The following is a 22,982-nucleotide window of genomic DNA, read 5'->3' as shown; positions in this document are numbered from 1 at the left end:
GACAAAGTCAAGACAACTGGTGATCGTACAGGATACCATGGGTGACCTTGGCCTTCCTAAATTAAGGTCTTTTCCAGGTCTCAGTTTCTCTAAGACAACACCTATTCAGTGACTAAGTTAGGATCCTGGAGGTCATTTATTTTTAAGTGAGCAAACTAAGGTTCAAATGGGTTAAGTAATGACTAGCACAACCAGAATTTGAGGTCAAGCCCTTTGACTCCAAATCAAATATTCTTTCTAATACATAGACTATCTTTCACAATAATTATATAAACAAAACTCTGAATTTGTTCTTTGCCCCTCCACATTGATGATAGACTCCCCAGTGTTTAGCTATATAAAAACAATTATTACAATGATAAATAATCACTTTTGTATATGTTCAGAAAATATACCTATATTCTATTAGAATGTAATCACCTTGAAGGTGGGGGTGATTTCAGTTTTATATTTGTATTTAGCACAGTATTTGACACAGACTAAGCTCTTAATAAATACTTTTATTCATTCATTCTAATTTCATGTGTTATTACGTATTTTTCATGAGTATTTGTTTCCTTCATTGAAGTGCAAGCTTCTTGAGGACAAAGAATGTGTATGCTTCCCTTTCATTTTCCTTCAGTATAAGGCAGTGCTCTATATACTGTGGTTGCTCAATTCTAATTACCCACTAATTACATTTAGAATGGTTTTTCAAACCAATCTCTCAGGTTTCCATTAGTCCTACCCACACTCACCAGTTTCATGCAATGCAGCACAGTAGTAACCTAATGAATGTATGAATTAATGTATTTGCTAATTGCTTTATGATGTGCTTGACACTGCTTAGCACTAGGTCTACAGATTTTAAAAGTAAGATAGTGTCTAACCTCTAGGAGCTTATATTTTAATAGGAGATGACAATCCATATATGAGACTGGTGATCAGAAGGGGGTGTTTTGGTCAGGGAAGTCAGGGATGACGCCCAGTGGCCTTCTTCACCTCTACGTTTTTCTCCTCTGATTGGGCAAATGAAAACATTTAAGGAAGCACCCAAGCCAAGTATTTCAGTCCATGATTCCCCAATACCTCCTCTCCCCTTTCTTTTCAGCTCCCTTGTATGTGCCTTGTATGTGTTGTCTTTACTCACTAAAAAGTGAGCTCCCTGAAGGAACATTTTATTTATCTTTTGGTTTGTATTTCTACTCTTGGGTTTTAGTGAATTGCCTGGCATATAGTAAGCAAAATGTTCTCTCTTCTCTCTCTCTCTCTCTCTCTCTCTCTCTCTCTCTCTCTCTCTCTCTCTCTCAGCAGAATCATAGAGCAATTGACTTATGTCTCCTTTATAAGAATAGTGTTGATTTCATCATTCTTCCCAAGTTAGTGTTTTAAAGTGCTTTGGGCGGGGAGTGGGGGGTGGGCAGCTAGGTGGCACCTGGATTCAGGAGTACCTGAATTCAAATCCGGCCTCAGACACTTAATAATTACCTAGCTGTGTGGCCTTGAGTAAGCCATTTAACCCCATTGCCTTGCAAAAAAAAAATAAAGTGTTTTTGGGGCAGAGGTGTCTGCCACACTGATGGCATATGGAGGGGATATCTGAAGAAGTACATTATGGGAATGTAGAGGGGATTCAAAATGGTCAAAGTCTCAACTATCAGAAGTTAAGAGAACTAGAGTTATTGTGGAATGCTAACCAGGAGGTAGAATAGCCACTCTTAGAGCATGGTATAAAGATGACAGGAGAATAGAATAGAACTTACATTAAGAGCTTATTAATTGCTATTATTAACAGCTATATTTGGTCCTATGGAAAAATACTTTATTATATTGTTTGAATCTAGTCTTTTGTGACTAGAGAGGATTACCTATTTTAATAGTATTTTTTCCAATTACTTGTAAATATAGTTTTCCACATTCACCTTTCTTTTTTTAGGTTTTTGCAAGGCAAATGGGGTTAAGTGGCTTGCCCAAGGCCACACAGCTAGGCAATTATTAAGTGTCTGAGACCAGATTTGAACCCAGGTACTCCTGACTCCAAGGCCGGTGCTTTATCCACTACACCACCTAGCCACCTTCCACATTCACTTTTATAAGATTTTGAGTTTCAAATTTTTCTCCATCTCCTCTACCTCCTTCCCAAGCAATCTGATTTTGCATACATGTACAATATACAATCATAGTTAACATATTTCCATATTAATTGTGTTGTAAAAGAAGAATCAGACAAAAGGGAAAAACCACAAGGAAGAAGAAAACAAATGAAATACCAAATTAGAAATTCTAAAAATTAAAGGAGAAATTAATAAAAGCAAAAGCAAAAAAACTATTGAATTAATAAATAAAACCAAAAGTTGGGGGTTTTTTTTAGGTTTTTGGCAAGGCAAATGGGGTTAAGTGGTTTGCCCAAGGCCACACAGCTAGGTAATTATTAAGTGTCTGAGATTGGATTTGAACCCAGGTACACCTGACTCCAAGGCCGGTGCTTTATCCACTATGCCACCTAGCTGCCCCCCAAAAGTTGGTTTTTATGAAAAAAAAACAATAAAATTGATAAACCTCTGGTCACTTTGATTTAAAAAAAAGAAAGAAGAAAACCAAATTGCTAGAATCATAAATGAAAAGGGTGAACTCAACACCAATGAAGAGGAAATTAAAGTAATAATTTGAAATTATTTTGCCCAACTTTATGCCAATAAATTCAACAATCTAAGTGAAATGGATGAATATTTTCAAAAATATAAGTTGCCCAGGTTAAATGAAAGGGGAAGTTAAATACCTAAACAATTCTATCTCAGAAAAAAGAAATTCAACAAGCCATCATTGAACTCTCTAAGAAAAACTCTCCAGGGTCTGATGGATTCACAAGTGAATTCTACCAAACATTTAAGGAACAATTGGTTGCAATTCTATATAAACTCTTTGGAAAAATAGGGGAAGATGGAACTCTGCCTAACTCTTTCTATGAAACCAATATAGTGCTGATACCTAAACCAGGAAGAGTTAAAACAGAGAAAAAAATTATAGACCTATCTCCCTGATGAATATAGATGCAAAAATCTTAAATTAAAAAAGAAAACAAAAAAATAAATTTAAAAAATGAAAATAGTCTGCATTGTTCTGCATCAGACTCCTAAGTTCTTTCTCTGAATATGAATAGCATTTTCTTTCACAAATCTTTTGGAAATGTCTTTGATCACTGTATTGCTGAGAAGAGCTAAGTCTATCATAGTTGAGCATCATATAATGTTGCTGTTACTGTGTTAAATGCTCCCCTAGTTCTGTTCACTTCACTTAGCATTAGTTCATGTAAGTCTTTCCAGGTTTTTCTGAAATCTTCCTGCTCATCATTTCTTATAGTACAATAGTATTCCATTGTATTCATATACCACAATTCATTCAGTCATTCCTTGACTGATACATATTCCCTCAGTTTTCACTATGAAAAGAACTGCCATAAATATTTTTGAACATGTGTGTCCTTTTCTCTTTTTTATGCTCTCTTTGGGATACTGACCTAGTAGTGGTACTGCTGGATTTTATAGCCTTTGGAGTATAGTTTCAAAATTTCTTCAGAATGGTTGGATCCGTTCACAACTCCACCAACAGTGCATTAGTGTCCCAGTTTTCTCATATCTCCGCCAATATTTATCATTTTTCTTTGACTAGAGATTATTTAAGCCCACTTGATCTCAGTGACTATCTAGTGATGTTGAAGATAGTTACAAGGAATTTTTGGGTCCACCCAGGTCCTGTTTTGGGTCCATCCAAGCTTGTACTTTGGTTTTCCTCAAATTTTATTGAATGGCTATGTTTACCTATTAATGTATAAATATAGCCATATATGCCTATATATGGAGAGAGATTTGTATATTATATGTATATATATATGTATTATATGTATATACACACACACACATGTGTGTGTGTGTGTGTGTGTGTTATTGTGTGTGTATGCTGTTATTTTGACTGTCCCAGTTTCACAGGCATATTAGCAATGAAGTTAGCACAATGGTTTTGTAGACTTTCAGTCTGGTAGTCAGTCTAATACCTCTTCTCTTCCACACTTTCTTTTGGAGCCTCCCAAATACTCAGCTAGCTCTGATGATACAAGTGTCAACCTCATTGTCAATGTGTACTTCCTTGAAAAGGACATTGCCAAGGTAAGTGAATTTGTCCACAATACTCAAACCTTCTCCATTTATTGTAATTGATGATTCCACACATGGATGGTGTGGTGCTGGCCGATGGAGCACCTTTTCTTGGTGTTGATTATTAGGTTAAAATTCATACAAACAGCAGAGAATATATATTGTTGTTGTTGCCATCTCAGCTTCAGAGGCTGCATTGCATGCACAATCATTTGCAAATAGAAGATCATGCACTAACACTCCCTCCACTTTGATCTTGGCTTGTAGTCTTTTCAAGTTGAAGAATTTATGTATCATTAGTGCAGTAGCTGACCTTGATGCTGTGTTCATCCTCAGAGAAGGTGACTGAAAAAGCACTGGAGCAAAGACACAGCCTTGTTTCACTCCAGTACTGACTGAGAAATCACGAGAGCTTCATCTACCATCTAGAACCTGGACAAGCACACCATCATGAAATTGATGTGCAGTACTAATATACTTCTCCAGGCAACCAAATTTTGACATAATTTTCCATAAACCCTCATGACTGACAGTATCAAAGATCTTGATCAAATCTACAAATGTTATACATAAACCTCTGTTCTGTTCCTTGCATTTTCCCCGGAGTTGTCAGATAGCAAACATCATATCAACTGTTCCTCTACACTTTCTGAAGTCAGACACCTTTCAGGGAGGTGAACATCTTAAAGGTGAAAGATCAGCCTATTGAGAAGGACTCTGGCAACAATCTTATGGAAAGAACTAAAAGAGAAACACCCTTGTGATTCTCACAGGACAATCTAATTCCTTTTACCTTTGTGGTATGAAGAGGTTTATTCCCCAAGAATTCAAGGATGCCCCATCCTCATTTCTACACATGTACACACATTTTTATACACATATGTATATGTATGTATGTATTTGTTTATTTATAAAAATATGTGTGCATTTGTATTTCAAACAATCTTATTTAAAATCTTGTCCTTTCTAGAAACTGTTTAACTTTATACATGAAGGTCAACCTACTCCTTGTCCTTATGACTTTGTTTGAGCTCTATGTAACGTAAAACTCCCAGAAACAATAAGAAGCCACACCTAGCTTCTAGCTCACATCTCCTTGCCAAACAACTTAATAAAATTCTTTCTAAAAGTTTTTCAGGCTTGGTGGATTGTTCTCTCTATGAACAGTGCTATTCCCCTATTCTAGATTTGTTTCGTATTTCTAATAGCTTACCTTTATAGAAGGACTTTAAAGTCTTAAAGCACTTTTCTCTACAATCTTGTGATGATGATGATGATGATGATTATATCTATTTTACAAATAAAGGAAATAGAACTCAAAGATATTAGATGACTTACCCAAGGTCTTAAAGCCTGATCAGTGATAAATTGAATTGAAACCATATCTTCTAATTTCCTTGATTAAATTTTCTGCTTCATCACATCATCCCTAACTTTTCTCAAAGACTAGACCTAAAGACCCCTGCATGAACATGATAAAGGAGCAAAGATGGGTAGAATGTGTGAAGAGCCATTCTCAAAATTTAAGATTGTCCAAGGCAAGTGCCAAAGACAAGAAAGCCTTTACTTGGAAATTGTTATCAAAGTTACAAAAGAGTACAAAAATAGAAAAGACAGAACCAAGACAAGGAAAGGGAAAACACTAGTGTCCCCTCCCAATTCTATATCATTAGAGATATTTCTCTATCTTTTGTTCTCCTATTTAAGAAAAAATAAATAATATAATTTGGAACACAATAAATGCTTCCTTATTAGAAGGAAACATTCATGGATACAATCACTCACAATCTCCCCAATCCTCATTTGGCCCTGGGCATAATACCAATATGTGTCTGGGATTCCCAGTCCTAATCAGATACCTTCCTGCCTTCAAAATACATATTTCAGGAAAGATTTACTTCTTTTACATGTCCATGGAAATCCTTTTTAATTCTAAAATTCTATGATTCCCATCCCACCTTCCCTCAACTCTTACCTGGGACCCAGGACAATTCTCTGTAGCACTAAATGACTGGATTATTATTATACAAATTTCTAATACTCACTGAATTTTCCTTTAGTTATATCTCATATTTAATTATCCAAATATAGGTTTTAACAATAGCTCCTTGTTCACTCTTTTTTTTTAGGTTTTTTTATTTTTTTGCAAGGCAATGGGCTTAAGTGGCTTGCCCAAGGCCACACAGCTAGGTAATTATTAAGTGTCTGAGGTCGGATTTGAACCCAGGTTCTCCTGACTCCAAGGCTGGTGCTTTATCCACTGTGCCACCTAGCCACCCCCCTCCTTGTTCACTCTTGATCTAATATTTCACAGGCTTTGAAAAATTTCTTCAAGCTAATGACTTAGTAGAATCAAAGTTGGAATCTATATTCCACCCCTCCCTAGCAATGATCTCATGCTTGATGTCAGTCATCTCTTTGGACCAGCCATGTTCTTCCCTCCTGCTCAGCTGCCAATTCCTCCATGACTTGGAAGCTCTTATACTCCTTGGGCTTCTCACTATCTACTCCTTCACAATCTCTTTCTCATCTTTAGAGTCTTGGTAAGCCTGAGGCTGATAAGACTTCATATTCCCCACTGAGATCTAGGGCTAAAGTCAATCCTATCCACAGGCAAAGTCACTATCTGATTCAAGGGATCTTTTATTGAAATGCCATTATGACCTAAAAAGATCCCAGTAGATAGCCAAAGTACCTGAAATGTCTTATTATAGTTGCTTTTGATTTAAAGACTTTTTTTTCCCACACCCAAATCCTTCTGTTCAAAGGCAAATAGTTCTCAAGAAAGGTAATTCATTAGCACTCTTGATGTTAATAGCTAACAAAGTTTATAAAATTGAATAAAAATGGAAACCAAGGCAGTTATATTTTGATGAGAGGTGAGGTGGGGGGAGGGGTTTAACATGATCACATTGTGGTCAAAATGAGGAATGGAGCAGTCAAGGAATCATGTAGGTTCTGGACTTTCAAAAGGAGTTCAAAAATTCACATTTATATAATTCCTTAAGTTTTGAAAGAGTTACATATTTAAAATTCTTTAAAGTAAGTGCTATTACTCTAATAGAATATAGGCTTCTTTTTTAAAAAAATATTATTACTATTATTACAATAATTTTGTTATAAGAGTAAATATAAACCCCCCTCCCCCCCTCAAGAAGATGAGAAACCTCAAGAATAGTGAGAGAGAGAAAAAAGTGTACTTCAGTCTGTGTTCAGATTCCAATGGTTCTGTCTCTGGGGTGAGTTGCTTTCTTTATCATAAGTCCACCAGAGAAGTTGCTTCAATATTTTTCCCACAGTTGCTATTACTAGCTGTACTTCCACTCTATTCCTCCGCACTCTCTTTTATTCTATTCTCTCTCTCCTTTGATCCTGGCCCTGTCCAAAAAGTGTGTTATATCTGAGTACCCTCTCCCTCAATCTTCCCTCTCTTCTATCACCTATTACCCCCTTCCCTTCCCCCATCCTTATTCCATCCCTTTCTTCTCATTTTTCTCTAGGGTAAGATAGATTTCCTCACTGTATTAAGTGTGTATATTATTTCCTCTCTGAGCCATTTCTGATGAGAATGAAGGCTCATTCATTTCCCCCTTGCCTTCCGCCTTTCCATTCCATTGAAAAATCTTTTTCTTGACTCTTATATGAAATATCTTAGTCCCTTCTTCCTCTCCATTCTCTTCTTTCCAGTACTTTCCTTTATCACCCATTGACTCCATCTTTTTACTATATTATACCATTATAATCCACTCCTTCCTATGTCCTGTCTATATATGCTCCTTCTTACAGCTCTTATAAATGAGAAAGTTCATATGAGTTATCAATATCCTCTTCCCATGCAGGAATACAAAAAGTTCAATATCATTAAGTTCCTCATATTAGTCCTTCTCATTCACTCCTTCTATGGTTCACCAGAGTCCTGTACTTGGAGATCAAACTTTCTGTTCAGCTCTGGTTGTTTCAGTAGGAAAGTTTGAAAGTCCCCTGTTTCATTGAAGGTCCATCTTTGCCTCTGAAAGAGGATGTTCAGTTTTGCTAGGTAGTTGATTCTCGGTTGTAAACCAAGATCTTTTGCCTTCCGGAACATCATATTCCAATCCCTACAAGCCCTTAATGTAGATGCTTCCAGATCCTGTGTAATCCTGACTATGGATCCTCAGTAGTTGAATTGTTTGTTTCTGGCAGCTTTTAGAATTTTCTCTTTGATTTGAGAGTTTTGGAATTGGCTATAATATTCCTGGAAGTTTTTCTTTTGAGATCTCTTTCAGGAGGTGACCAATAAATTCCCTCAATTTCTATTTTACCCTCTACTTCTAGGATCTCAGGGAAATTTTGCTGGATTATTTCTTGAAAAATGAAGTCTAGTCTCTTTTCCTGTTCGTGGCTTTCAGATAACTCAATAATTTTTAAATTATTTCTTCTGGATCTGTTTTCGAGGTCAGTTGTTTTTCCAAGATATTTCACATTTTCTTCTAACTATTGGATTTTGGGGAAGAGTTTTATTTCTTCATGATTTCTTGAAAAATCATCAACTTCCTTTAGTTCCATTGTGCATTGGAATTAGTTATCTTCTTCAGAGAGCTTTTTTATCTCCTTTTCTAGCTGTTAAATTCTGCTTTTTAAGGCATTCTTCTCCTCATTTGCCTTTTGTTTTGCTTTTTCCATTAGGCCTAAACTGGTTTTTAACATATTATTTTCTTCAGCTGTTGATTTGGTTTTCATGATTTTTTCTGTATCACTCTCATTTTTCCTCCCAATTTTTCCTCCACCTCCCTTAATTGCTTTTCAAAGTCTTTTTTGATCTCATTCATAGTCGGAGCCCATTTTCTATTTCTCTTGGAGGTTTTGGATATGGAAGCTTCAATTTTGTCATCATCTGAGTATGTGTTTGGTTTTTTTTTTTAGATTTTTCAAGGCAATGGGGTTAAGTGGCTTGCCCAAGGCCACACAGCTAGGTAATTATTAAGTGTCTGAGACCAGATTTGAGCCCAGGTACTCCTGACTCCAGAGCCTGTGCTTTATCCACTGTGCCACCTAGCCACCCCTGAGTATGTGTTTTGATCTTCCATGGGTCTAAAGTAATTCTCTATGGCCATATTCTCCTTTTTCTGTTGTTTACTCATTTCCTTAGCCCAAGACTAATTTACAGCACTTCCAAGACTTTGGGGTTTTTTGGGGGGGACACACCACTGGGACCTTTATTTCTCCAAGGTCTTATGTTCTCTTGCCTGTGCTTTGATATGTAGATGACCACAGTACTTCCCATTGCCCTGGAGCTGTAAGGAGGAGTCCTGCTTGGCCATCTTAGTATGGAAGCTCAAACTGCAACCTGGATCTGAGTGTGGGCAAACAGCAGAGTCCTACCCCAAGGGAGAACAGAGAAATTTCTGCAGTCTTCCCTGACCCCTTTACCGTCTGCGGGGTGAAGTAGGTGCAGGCTGCTTTCTCCAGATTTTCACTGCAAATTCTGCAGCCAGTGCTCCTCACTCCACACTCATTCTGGTGTAGCAGAATTCTCTCCCTGCCCCTTCAAGCTGTTCCTAGGCTGTTCTGTGACTGGGGCTTTTTCTAACTCCTGGTCCTGGTAAAACACACCTTTCCCATGGAATTTCTAAGTTATCTTGGACTGGGAAAATATATCACTCGGTCTTTCTGTGGGCTCTGCCCCTCTAAATTTTGGCTAGAGTCGTGATTTGTTGGCTTTTGGAGTTTGGGGGGGAAGGAGCTCCTGGGAAATGCTGCCTTCATGCTGCCATCTTCAAAATATAGGTTTCTTGAAGAAAGGGACTGATTTCTCCCCCCCCTTGTCTTTTGTCATCCTTAGACAGGAGGAAAGGGCAAGGTTGAATTGCCATATGGAGGTACTACTAACATCAATGATATCACAGACCTATCAAAAGCATGGAAATAGTAATATTTAGCATAGTACTTTTCGAATTGTAGAGAAAGGGACTGAATTTGTGGTTTTACTCACTTAGAGAACTCTCAGATAAAGTTGTTCCTTTTCCCAGTGCAGATTGACATCATCTTTATAACTTTTAGAGTTGTCTAGATCAGGTGTGTACAAACCATGCCTTCAAAGTCTATATTTACAGCATTATTACATTTTATTATTATACTCATTACCAGTATGTCTCTGATGGTTATAAATAAATATTAAATTCTATATTCAGTCCTTAATAAGTTTTTGTTGGGTAATGTGACCCAGAAGAGCTAAAATGTTGTATACCCATGGTCTAGATCATCAAGAGATTAAATGACTTGCCAAGTCATTTGGGTCAAATGGTAGAATGCAAATCCAATTCTTCCTGTCTGTAAGATTAGATCTCTATTCCCTCTATCATGTTGCCTATATGCACATAGTAGGAATTGTTGAATTGAGTCTCTCTTTTATAAAGAAGTCAAGTCAGCAAGCAATTATTAAACACTTACTGTGGGTCAAACATGGTGTTAAGCTCTTGGATATAAATAGAAACAAAATGATAGTCCCTGCCCTATAAGAGCTTATATTCTAATGGAGGGAAGATAATATATTATTTAAAGCTAAAAAAACAAACTAACTAAGGTGTGAGGAACAGAGAGAGAAGATACCTATGAAAAAACATAGTAGAGAAAAATATCAGGAGCATCAGGAGCGGAACCCAGAAAGGAATGAAGGAAAGAATATGGTTGGCCTAGGCCAAGGGAGTGTCATGGTAAATATTTAACAACCATTTCTCAAAAAGGCAGAATACACTTGTAAGTTTATTCTCCATTATTAGCATTATCTCTCTCATTTTCTTAAGTCTGGATAACAAAACAATAAACCAAGCCCTGATTTGTAGTTGTATAGTGTCCTTTTCATAAAGGACCAATGACATCAGTGGTTGATGTTCTTACTTGTGTATGAATTAGACTTAAGTGAAGCAGTCATAAAGTAATCAGTCTTACTTTCTTTTCCAGACTCATCAAAAGACAAAAGTCAAGATGTCTAGTGATGTCTGACCCAAATTCTAAGTGATTCATAGCACTACAGTTGCCTTCATGACTGTTTGTTTTATTTTGTTCATTTATTTTGATTTTTGCAAGGCAATGGGGTTAAGTAACTTGCCCAGAATTGCAGAGCTAAGTATTAAGTGTCTGAGGTCACATTTGAACTCAGGTCCTCTTGACTCCAGGGTTGGTGCTCTATCCTCTCTGCTACCTAGATGTCCCAGCCTTCATGACTGTTGGAACAAATTGTTCCCATATAGCCATCTACTAGGGAAGCCTTTACATGTTTGAGGTAGACCACTCGCTATCTCACTGAGGGATTTGAGGTCTGTTGGTTATCCAAAACTTGGTTAGCCCATCTGCCAGGGGCAGATGTGACTACTGTGCCATGTTACAGTTTCTTGAAGGGAGAATCAATATGAGCTGGTTTCAGCATACTATGAGCCATTCATCAAAATGGGAATTCTGGAAGAAACTAACTAATCTGAGGAAAGAGCCTCAGTGGAGGAGAGATCTTCCAGTGTGAATTGATTGTTGGAGAATGGCAGAGAAAGAAGAGAGTCAGGAGCAGAGTCTGAAGAGGAATGAGAATCATGAATATCATCATGATACTAGTAACATGATTTATTTGCCATTTTGCTTATACTTCAGCCATCCTTCAGCTTGCTATTGCTCCTGTTGAACCTGAATATTCTGGGTGATATAACCCTCTCACCTTTGGAACTCTTACCCCGAGGCAGACATTGTTTTTACTGGTATGTCACATGTATCACTATCAACTCGAGTCATTTTCTGTCCATCTACCCTCCTGCTTGCCTTCCTAGTCTTCACCCCTGGGGCCTTCCAAATTTGCAACAGTGATGATAAAGTCTTCTACAAATATCATCTAATAATATAATCTGCTAATATTAATCTGCTACTGAAAAGAGTATGTCAGTCTACTCCCCAATAACCCCAACATAATCATCTTAGTGACATTCAAAATGAAAACATCTCTCTCTCTCAGGTCACCACTCTCCTAAGTGTATTGTCTTCTAGTTGAATATAAGCTCCTTGAGAGGGCAAATTCTGCTTTGCTTTTGTATTCGTTTGCCCCACTATTTTTTCACAGTATGGTTTCAGATCTGATGCTAGAAGTGGTCCTGATACTTCTAGAAAGCTGGATTTGGGGAGGGGAGTAGTAAAGATATAGATATAGGAATCAAATAGAAAGATAGATGGATGAATGGATACATGATGGATAGAATTAGATGAATGGATGGCTAGATTAATAAGTGGATGAATGGATGGATGGATGATAGAATTGATAGATGGTTAGATAGAAATAGATAAATGGATAGATGTAGATGGATAGATAGATGAATAGATAGATAGAACATTTATCAAGCATTTACTTTGTGCTGAGCAGTGGTAGGAATGGGGAATACAAATAGAAAAAGGAAGACCATTCCTACCTTCATGGACTTTACATTCACAAAAAGGGGAGCCAGAGTGGAGGAGGGATGTGGTATGACTGCTATGGTAGTAGAATCATGGTGTAGAGATAGATGAGAAGAGATGTGGAGGCCTGGTTCTTCCCATGTGGAGGCAAAACTTCACTTAAGAGAGCCCAACAGGGTGGCTAGGTGGCGTAGTGGATAAAGCACCGGCCTTGGAGTCAGGAGTACCTGGGTTCAAATCTGGTCTCAGACACTTAATAATTACCTAGCTGTGTGGCCTTGGGCAAGCCACTTAACCCCATTTGCCTTGCCAAAAAAAAAAGAGAGAGAGCCCAACATTCCAGGGCCATCCAAGCCTTTGATAGAGTTTAAGATGCAGAGGGTAGAAACAGTACAGTTATGGAGATAATCTGGAAACCTCCTCTTTGAACTCTTGCTTCAGTCTTAGTTGATCAGAACTTTAGGAATTTTTCAGCTTACCTCTGTAGGCTCCCTCTGGACATAAAACTCCTAGACCATCTAGTCTCATCACTCACAGAAACTCATAGAAATGGCCTCCTAGCCAACATTTTGAAAAGCAAAGCTCTTCTTTGAAAAAAAAAGACACTTATAGAAAGAAGTAGTAGTTCAACCGAGTCTGTCAAGAAACTTGAAGGAAAGATAGCAAGACAATAAGCATTTCATGTGAGAGACACTTTCTATAAATCACCTTTCTGAAAAAGGAAGTGCCAAGTAGAACACAAGTAAAGTGGATTCTAATAATTCAGAAAGTTTTCTTTAAAACTGCAGATCTACTGTTTGTGGAGATGTGAACTGAACAACCAGTCTTGAGAGGAATATGAAACTATGCCCAAAGGCAAAAAAAATTACTAACAGTAGTATTGATCCAGTGATTCTATTGCTAGGTCTATATCCCAAGGGGGAAATATTTGTACAAAAATATTTATAGGAACTTTTTTTGTTGTGACTAAGAATTAGAAATCAAAGGTAGACCTATCAGTTGGGGGATGACCAAATAAGCTATGATATATGATTGTAATGGAATATTACTATGTCATAAGAAATGACAACAGGATGATTTCAGAAAAACCTGGAAAGACTTGTATAAACAGATGCATAGTGAAGAGAACAGAACCAGGAGAACATTGTATAGACAACAATACTGTTTGATGAAGAACTGTGAATGACTTAGTTATTCTCAGCAATACAATGATCCAAAACAATCCAAAAGAACTAATGATGAAGTGTACTATTCACTGGTTGAATACACATGAATACACAGACTATTTTTACTTTCTTTCATTTTTCCCCCTTTATTCTAGTTTTCTTACAAATGACTAATATGGAAATGTTTTATATAATTGCACATGTATAACCTGTATCTGAGGGAGGAAGGAGAAAGGAGAGAAGGAGGGATAGAATTTGAAACTCAAAACTTTAAATAAAAATGTTTTTTAAAACTGGGGGAAAACTAAAAACATATCATGTAGGTTGTTTAAAAATGTATTTAATCTCCCCCCACACACACACAAAAATTAATTCTAGCCATTTTTTTTTAAAGTATAGCTCTGGGTGATATCATAGGGCAAGAATTTGCCCTTTAATCTACCAGCAGACTTTTCTTGGAAAACTATATTTGTCTTACTTTGTAGTGGAAAGAACACTGAATGTCCTTGATCCTAGTAGGGCTTGTTTGTTTACCAGTGGTTTTGATAGATCACTTAATCAGAAGCTCACTTGTCTCAGTGAAAAAAACATATAACACCTGGTCTACAAGACTCATTCTCTGTTTTATAGTTCAAATGAAGACATGAATGAAAGAGCACTGTGCTGACACTGGGTATACAACTGCAAGTAAGATAGTCCCTGCCCTCAAAGAGCTTATGGTCTAAAAGCAAAAGACATACATACATATACACATCTACTAGAATTAGAAAACTAGAAAAGTGAAGGTAAGCTGAGATGTGCAATCAATAGACAAGCATTTGCCAAACTAGGTACTGGAGATAAGAAGATAAAGATGAAATAGTCCCCGCCCTCAGGAAGCTTACACATTCATGTATATGCATGTGCCTAATTCACATTCATGTATATGAATGTGAAATGTCAAAACAATAATTAAAAGGTAATGGGGGGAGCTAGTTTCTGAGAGTTGGGAAGAGGAGGATCAAAAAAAAACCCCAATTTCTATAGAAGAGAAAGTTTGATCTGAGCCTCAATGAAATTCCAAGAGGCAGCAATAAGAGTTTGCCAAGCATGAAAGTCAACTTGTACAAAGGCAAGAAAATATGTGAAGGCAAAGTTCTAGACACATGTGAAGCATTGTTGTTCTTATAATAAAAAGTGTCTCCTGACTCTATTGATATCAGGAGAAAGTGAGGAGGACTTCTAACTCACTGGGTGCTCTTTTCCCCAACCTTATGAATTTGTAAGTCACATGGATAGGCATCTCTGACCAGTGTTTGGATGTCATTGCATGGAACTGTAGAATCAATGAAGATCACGGATGGATTTGAGTATTTTATAGAGCAGATGGGGTGGAGAAGGGAAGGGAAAAGCAGGACTCCAAGTCTCCACAGCATGACCCTTGACATTTAGAAGAGCTGAGTTAAAGCTCCAACTCAGACCTTTACTACCTGTGTGACTTAAGGCAAGTCATTTGATTTCTCTATATTTACCCCAAATTTCTTGTTTTTAATATTGGAATGGGGAAACAGGAAGCTAGGAAGAGAAGGGGATGTGGTGCTCTGCTCATCTACCTGAGTTCAAATCTGTCCTTAGACACTTCCTAGCTGTGTGACCCTGGGCAGGTCCCTTAACCTTGTTTGCCTCAGTTTCCTCATCTGTTAAAAGAGCTGGAGAAGGAAAGGGCAAATCACTCCAGTATCTCTGCCAAGAAAACTCCAAATGAAATCACATATGACTGAGATGACTGAACAACAACAGCAAAAATTGGAATGATAATAATAGTACCTATCCTCCGGGAGAGCTCTGTGAGGATCACATGGGAGAAAATGTGTCAAGTGCTTTGCAAGCCTCAAAGCGCTATATAAATGTCATTTATTATCACTTTGAAAGATCGGCTACCAAGAGGTTGAACTGAATGCACTAAAGAGAGAGGTTTAACCCCAATCTCGGGTCGCAGAAATACTGTGGGCTATCAGCTGAGATCAGAGTTCGTTGGAAAAATTGCAACCATCACACACACACACACACACACACACACACACACACACACACACACACGCTCATCACATGCCATCATCATTCCCATTGCCAAGTTCTCTTGGCCAAGCCAACACTTAGGGCTTTCTTCAGAAACCAGGAGCCTTGATATGGCCCCGGATAAGGCAGGAGGCCTCCCCTCCCTTCAAGGGACCTAAATAAATAACTGAAGTCGGCTCCCCAGACTGGGGGAGCGCCACTCGCTGTGTCTTGTTCCCTCGCTCGCAGCTCACGTATTAAGCCCTGTGAGTCAGCAGGCTCAACCACAATTGTAAACTTGGATAGGATTTCCTTGAACCAGCTACAGCCTTCTGCACGTATTTGCCCTCATGACTCAGGGTGCTTATCAGTCAAATGAAACTCCCATGGTGTCCGGGGGCCCCTTCCTCAATATCACTTATCTCTCGCCTTCACTTGGGATGCTGAGGAAGAAGAGGGAGCAAGGGGAGGCTTTGTTCTCCACCCCCCCCCAACTGATCTCTTCCTCACTGCCCCCCCCCCCCAACCCCATCAATCCCTTCAGAGCTGGGAATTTGCACGGCTAAAGGAATTGGGCAAAGGCAAGCCTCTTCCAAAGTGGCAGGATTAGCAATCACCTGGGTCAGACGTCTCCTTTTTGAGAGCCGTACCCCAACACTCATTCCTCGACTGCTTCCCGGGGGCGTTGGCTCGGGCTTATCCCCCCCCCCCCCCCCCCCCCGCCACCACACACCACAGACAGCAGTCCTAGCATCTTTTGCCTTAAAAAAAAAAAAACAACACCAAGTATTCCTTTCCAAAAGGGAATCTGAGCTCCCGCTAGTCTTTTGTTGTTTCCTTGCCGCCACCACAACCTCTCTGCCCGGCACGTTCATTTTTGAGCATAACATGGGCGTCTCTCCAAAATGTCAGAGATGAATGGGGGGGAGGGGGGGACGGCCGCTCTCAAATACAGCTGCAACTTAAAGCTCCTGAAGGTTTGAGGAGACTGAATCTAACAACAATGACAGCCCCTTCCCCCCACCCCGCCCCCAATCCTTTATCAACCACATCTCAGGAGCAGGGGAGCCCTGCAGTCAGGGATATTTCCTCAAATCTGCACCTGTTTAGTTTACAAAACCAACTTTATAAAAGGAAGTTGCCTACGTGCCTGAACGCGGAGGTAGAGAATTAGAAGCCTTCTTTTCTAAACATGTAAACCCAGTAATATCTTTTGTAGAGTTCGGGACCTATAGGAAGTTGCTGCTGCTTCTCTGAGGCACAAATGATCAGTTTGCTTATTTTCTTTACCAAAAAAAAAAAAAACCTTCCCTACTAGTTACTCCTAGGCTAAAAATATGTTATGAAGAAGATTGGATTTCCTTTGAACTTAAAGGATGCTTCATGTGCCAGTTTTTTTTTCCTTTTTCTAATTTTGAGCAAGGGTCTAGAGAATATAATAACTCTAGAATAAGGGGGAAGGAAACTGTGTTAGTTACTGTACTTAAACACTTTACAATTAGTATCCGATTAGATCATCACAGAATCCTATGATGGAGGCAAACAGAGATGAAGTAACTTCCCCAATGTCCCATAGCTAGTGTCTGAGGTTGGATTTGAACTCAGGTCTTTCGCACTCCTCACCCAACATTATATCCACTGTGTGGTGGTGATGGTGAAGAAGGGAAAAAGCAGACATCCTGAGTTGGGAGGAAATCAAATGAAAATGTATGTATGTAAGGTATTTGGCAAACTCAAAGCTATATAAATATAGCTATAGATGGAAATACTTGTCTTTGACTACTGAGTTAAATAGCTAAGAAATAAATAACTAAATTGGACTGACTACAATTATATGTATCATCTTGGGTTAGTTATGATTTCTCAAATAGACATAGGAAAAAAGTAAATGAATGAATGAGTGAATGAAAGTAGGAAGTCCTCTGTAATAAGTAGGGATTAATCTGAAAATGTTTGCAATATAAAAATAAAACATCAATAATTTTTTTTAAAAAAGCAAAATGAATGAATGAAAAATTATTTAAGTGATTATTATATACCAGACACTGCTAATTTCTGGGAATACAAATTCAAGACAAATACCTGTCTTCAGAGAACTTATATCCCATAAGGGAAACAGCTAGATGACGCAATGGATAGAGCACAGACCCTGGAGTCCAATGGACCTGAGTTCAAATTTGTCTTCAGACACTTGACACTTACAAGCTGTGTGAGCTTGGGGAAGTCACTTATGCCTGACTGCCTCATATCCAGGGCCATCTCCAGTCATCTTGATTCATATCTGACCACTGGATCCCAGATGGTTGTGGAGGAGGAAGTGGAGCTGGTGACTTAGCACAGCATCAAGTCACACAAATGCAATTCATGTGAATGTCATGGCATCACCTTCCTGATGTCATGAACTTCTTTGAAAACCTTCATTCTAATAGGGAGTGGGGGGGGGGGGGAGAAGTGTTTTGCTCTGAGAAGTCATCAGGATAGTAAGTGAAGCTTGAGTTGGGATGGGATAGTGTTAGGTTGTACAGTAGCAATTGTTTAGAATGTCCAGTATTGATTAAAATATGGTTCTATAGTGAAAAGATGATTTGGGGAAAAGATGTGTGGTTTCCAGGCTGGAGTGGAATGTAGAGAGTGTGAGGTTTTTGACTGTCTAAACCAATGAAACTTTGGAATTTATTTCCTGTTTAACTCATTCTATTGAGAGCAAAACTTAGTTTGGCCTAGGAGACTCCCCCATCCTCCCCCAACAACTCAGTATCTCCATATACTGTGGAAGAACAAGCACAGAGAGAGGCAAGAGACTGTCCAAATCATACAGCAAATACTATACCATGCAAGTCTTCTTAAAAGTTTTAGTTTTTTTAATAGTTTGGCATAATGGAAATAATATCAAATTTGGTATTCCTTTCATATTTCTTCTCTGACACTAACTTTGTGATCCTGAGCAAATCACTTCCCTTCTCTGGGCTTTATTTTTCTCATCTGTAAAGTGGGAATAATAGTAGTCAGTCATTAAACATTTATTGAGCACCTACTGCATGTCAGTCACTATGCTAAGGAATGATGTTTATCCTTCATTGTCAAAGAAGACCATGATATCAGGGAGGTGATGCCATGACAGGTAGATGAATTGGATTTTAGTGAGGGCTGCTGTGCTAAGTCACCAGCCTCACTTTCTCTTCCAGAACCATCTGAGTTCAGTGGTCAGATATGAATGAGGACGACTGGAGTTGGCCCTGAATGTGAGGCAATCAGGGTTCAGTGACTTGCCCGAGTGTCTGAAGTCAAATTTGAACTTAGGTCCTCCTGACTACAGGACTGGTGCTCCATCCACTGCACCATCTAGCTAAGGACTACCACCTTCTTCAAAGGATTATTTGGGAAGATTCACATGAGGATCAGATGAGATAATGTGTGTGAAGTGTTTAGCAAATGTATGTAAATATTAGTCATTATTATTCACTCATGAACAGAGAATTGTCATTCACACAGATAAAGACCACCCAGTGGCTTATAGTTCTTGCCAGTGGGTGTCTTGGGTCTGTAGTTGTTTAAAGCTCTGACTCTTCTTCTCCGGGCTAGCCTGCCGCCTCAACTTAAAGGGAAATACCACATTTTTTATTTGCTTTTGATGGCAGTTAAAACCCACAAGGCATGGGAATAAAGTGAATCTGGTTTGGTGGGAGGCAGGCAACTGTTTTAGTCCCATCCCCATAGGAAAGCAACAGGGCTGCAAGCTGCTATCAGTATGCATAGGACCAATAGACCAGGCTACTACTACCCAGCAGAGGAATTTAGAACATCCTGGTAGTAATAGAGACAAGGGTTGGAATTTTTAAACTTAATATTCTTTTTAAAAAGTATGAACTTTATGATTAACAAATGGTTCAACCAACACAAAGAAAAAGAGGGCACAGTTTTTTAATCAAAGGACATTTATGAAGTGACTACTGTGTGTTGAGCACTATACTAGGCAATAAGATTACAAAGATTAAAATGAAATAAGCAGATTCTGCTTGCAAGTTTGCATCCTATTTGATATGGGAGTGGGGAGGAGGGGCTGTTGAAGAAGGGAGACTACACATTAGTCCCTGAATAGGTAATAACAAAATTGACTGGTTTGTCTCTCTACCAAAAGTTCTTTTAGTTGTCCATATAAAGCATTTTAAAAATGTTTTATTGTTATACTTCTCTTTCTGTCATTGTCTGTGTCTCTCTATTTCTCTCTTTCATTTTCTTTTTTTTTGCATCTCTATCATTGCTCATTAATCTAAACTCTTCTTTTTAAAAGGTGATAAAAGTCCCTCTTTGAAAAAATAAATATCCAAACAAGGGGCAGTTAGGTGGTAGAGTGGGTAGAGAGCCAGGTCTGAAGTCAGGAAGACTCATCTTCTTGAATTCAAATCTGTCCTCAGACACTTACTGGCTATGTGACCCCTGGGCAAGGCCATTAACCCTGTTTGCCTCAGTTTCCTCATCTGTAAAGTGAACTACAGCCAGAAATGGCAAACCACTCCAGTATCTTTGCCAAGAAAATCTCAAATGGGGTCACAACTGAACACAACTGAAAAATGACTGAACAACAAAAAACATATCCAAACATAACAAATCAATACCTTTGTCCGGTCTGAAAACATTTGTCTCATTCAGCATTTATAATACTGGAGTTGATTTTTCCAGCAGTGATGATTTATGCTGGAGAAATAACATTCAACTTAGTATTCTTTACTAGTCTTCAGGCATAAATTATTTTTGTTGTTGAGCTAGTGAGAGAGGGCTCTATAGTTTACCAAGGGAATTTTTTAAAATAAAATTTTATGGATATATTTGGTTTTTACATCTCTGAAATTCCCTGATATATCCCTCCTCACTCTCCTTCTCAGAGAACCATCTCTTATAAAAGAGAAAGTAGAAGGGGGAAAAAAAAGAAAGAAGGGGGGAAAAACTGCCAGTTCCATAAAATTAACCTGCTTATCAAAAATCCCGCATTTATATGTTGTAGGTATACCATAACACTCCACTTCAAGTCTTGGATAGTTTTGGAACATTTCATTTTAATTATTTTACTCATTTTTTCATTGATTTCCTGAGGCTGCTTACTTCAATTTCTATAAGGAGAATTTAAAGGATAATATTAAAAGATCTAAGGCCTCCTAGGGAATAGGTAGATGATCTATGAATAGAGATGTCCTGGAGCCAGCTCCAACTGGGTACTAGTTAAGTTTTCAGTGAAAAGATTTACACCTTAAAAATGAACCTTTGACTAAATCAGGGTTTGATTTTTTATTTTGATTATCTAAACACAACAAATTAATGTATATTAAATTTAAAAATTTACATGCATAATTTTTTCTGGGAAGTTCAGTTGTTAAACATTTACTGGCACACCCCCATATTGCCTTAGAAACATGTTTGAGATCAGCAGGGATGATTCTTTAAGTCTTTAACAGACTGGAGGCCCAGGAAATGGAAGTTTAATAATAATAATAATAATAATAATAGTAATAACTGACATTTAGAGAGTGCTTTCAGGTTTGATAAGTAATTTACATTTATTATATCATTTGAGACTCAAAACACTCTTCTCTATAAAGGATTTATGAAAGGACACAGACAAAGATCTCATGGGCTAAGAAGGCATGGACGTATTTTCCATGTACCCTGGAAAAAAAGAGTGCCCACATTAGTATGATCAACTATTGGTTGAATCCTAACTCCCAAGACCAGTTGTGAAATGGGAAGAGTTTGACCTGATGTCTTTTCATATCCGTTTTCACAAGCTCCTTTCTTGCTTCTGGCATCATTTTCTGTTTATCTTCTTTTCTCAGGAATGTTCTTGCTCTAATACCTGGAAAGGGCAGAGTCACAAACAAAATAATATTCTTAAGGTATTGGCCCTCCCAAGAGTGTTTGCAATTTGAAGTGAGATTCATGAACACCAAAAAAATCTTTAAGATCCCTAAGGAAGGAAGAATGATAGATTTTTAAGTCAAGGAGGCCATATTGATTGGCTTCTCTTTAAATGACACTATATATATACATATATATATATATATAGTTATATATATATATATATATATATATATATAGTTATATATAGTTATATATAGTTATATATAGTTATATATAGATATATATTATATATTTAGGTACAGGTATAGATATTAGATTACATGCATAGGTATCAACATAGATTACACATACAGGTAGAGGTATTGGTAGAAATTACATATATAGGTATAGACAAATTATATGTATAGGTATCTTGTTACTGCTGTTTAGTCATTTCAGTTATGTCTGACTCTTTGTGACCCCATTTTGGGACTTTCTTGGCAAAGATACTGAAATGGTTTGCCATGTCCTGCTCAAGCTCATTTTATAGGAAACTAAGGTACACAGAATTAAGTGACTTGTCCAGGGTCACATAGCTAAGGTCTAGCACTCTATCCAGTATGCCACCTATTTGCCCATGTTTAGATAGTGGTATTAGAATTGGCATAGCTTATAGTTACAGGTCTGGATTACAAGTAGAGATATAGGTAGAAATTAGATATATATAGGTATAGGTATAGATTATGGATGTATCTATAGATATTAGATATTAAGAAAGAGGGATAAAACAGACAGATGGGCTATAGGTATAGATTATACATGTAGGTATTTATGCTGTTCAGTCATTCAATTATGTCCAATTCTTCATGACCCTATGCACCAATACAGTCCATGGGATTTTCTTGGCAAAGACAATGGAGTGGTTTGCCATTTCTTTCTATAGTGGATTAAAGCAAGCAGAGGTTAAATGGCTTGCTCATTGTCATTCGGCTCATAAATATCTGAGTCTAGATTGGAACTCAGGGAAGCTAGGTGGCACACTGTACAGTACTGGGCTTGGAGTCAGGAAAACTCATCTTTGTGAGTTCAAATCTGACCTCAGACATTTACTAGTTATGTGACCTTAGACAAATCATTGCCTCAGTTTTCTCATCTGCAAAATGAGCTAGAGAAGGAAATGGTAAACCATTAAAATATCTTTGCCAAGAAAATTCCAAATGGGATCATGAGGAGTTGGACTTGACTAAAAGAACTGAATAACAAATTTCCTGATTCTAGCCCCAGGTTTCTATCCACTAAGACAATTAACTGCCCCTTTATGTTTAGATATAAGTATCACTATGATAATACATGTGTAGGTATAGGTATAGATTATATTTTTAGGTATAAATTATATGTCTATAGATAG

The sequence above is a fragment of the Macrotis lagotis genome, chromosome 4, assembly GCF_037893015.1.
Source record: "Macrotis lagotis isolate mMagLag1 chromosome 4, bilby.v1.9.chrom.fasta, whole genome shotgun sequence".
Classification (NCBI taxonomy): Eukaryota; Metazoa; Chordata; class Mammalia; order Peramelemorphia; family Peramelidae; genus Macrotis; species Macrotis lagotis.
This window is presented reverse-complemented; position numbering follows the sequence as displayed.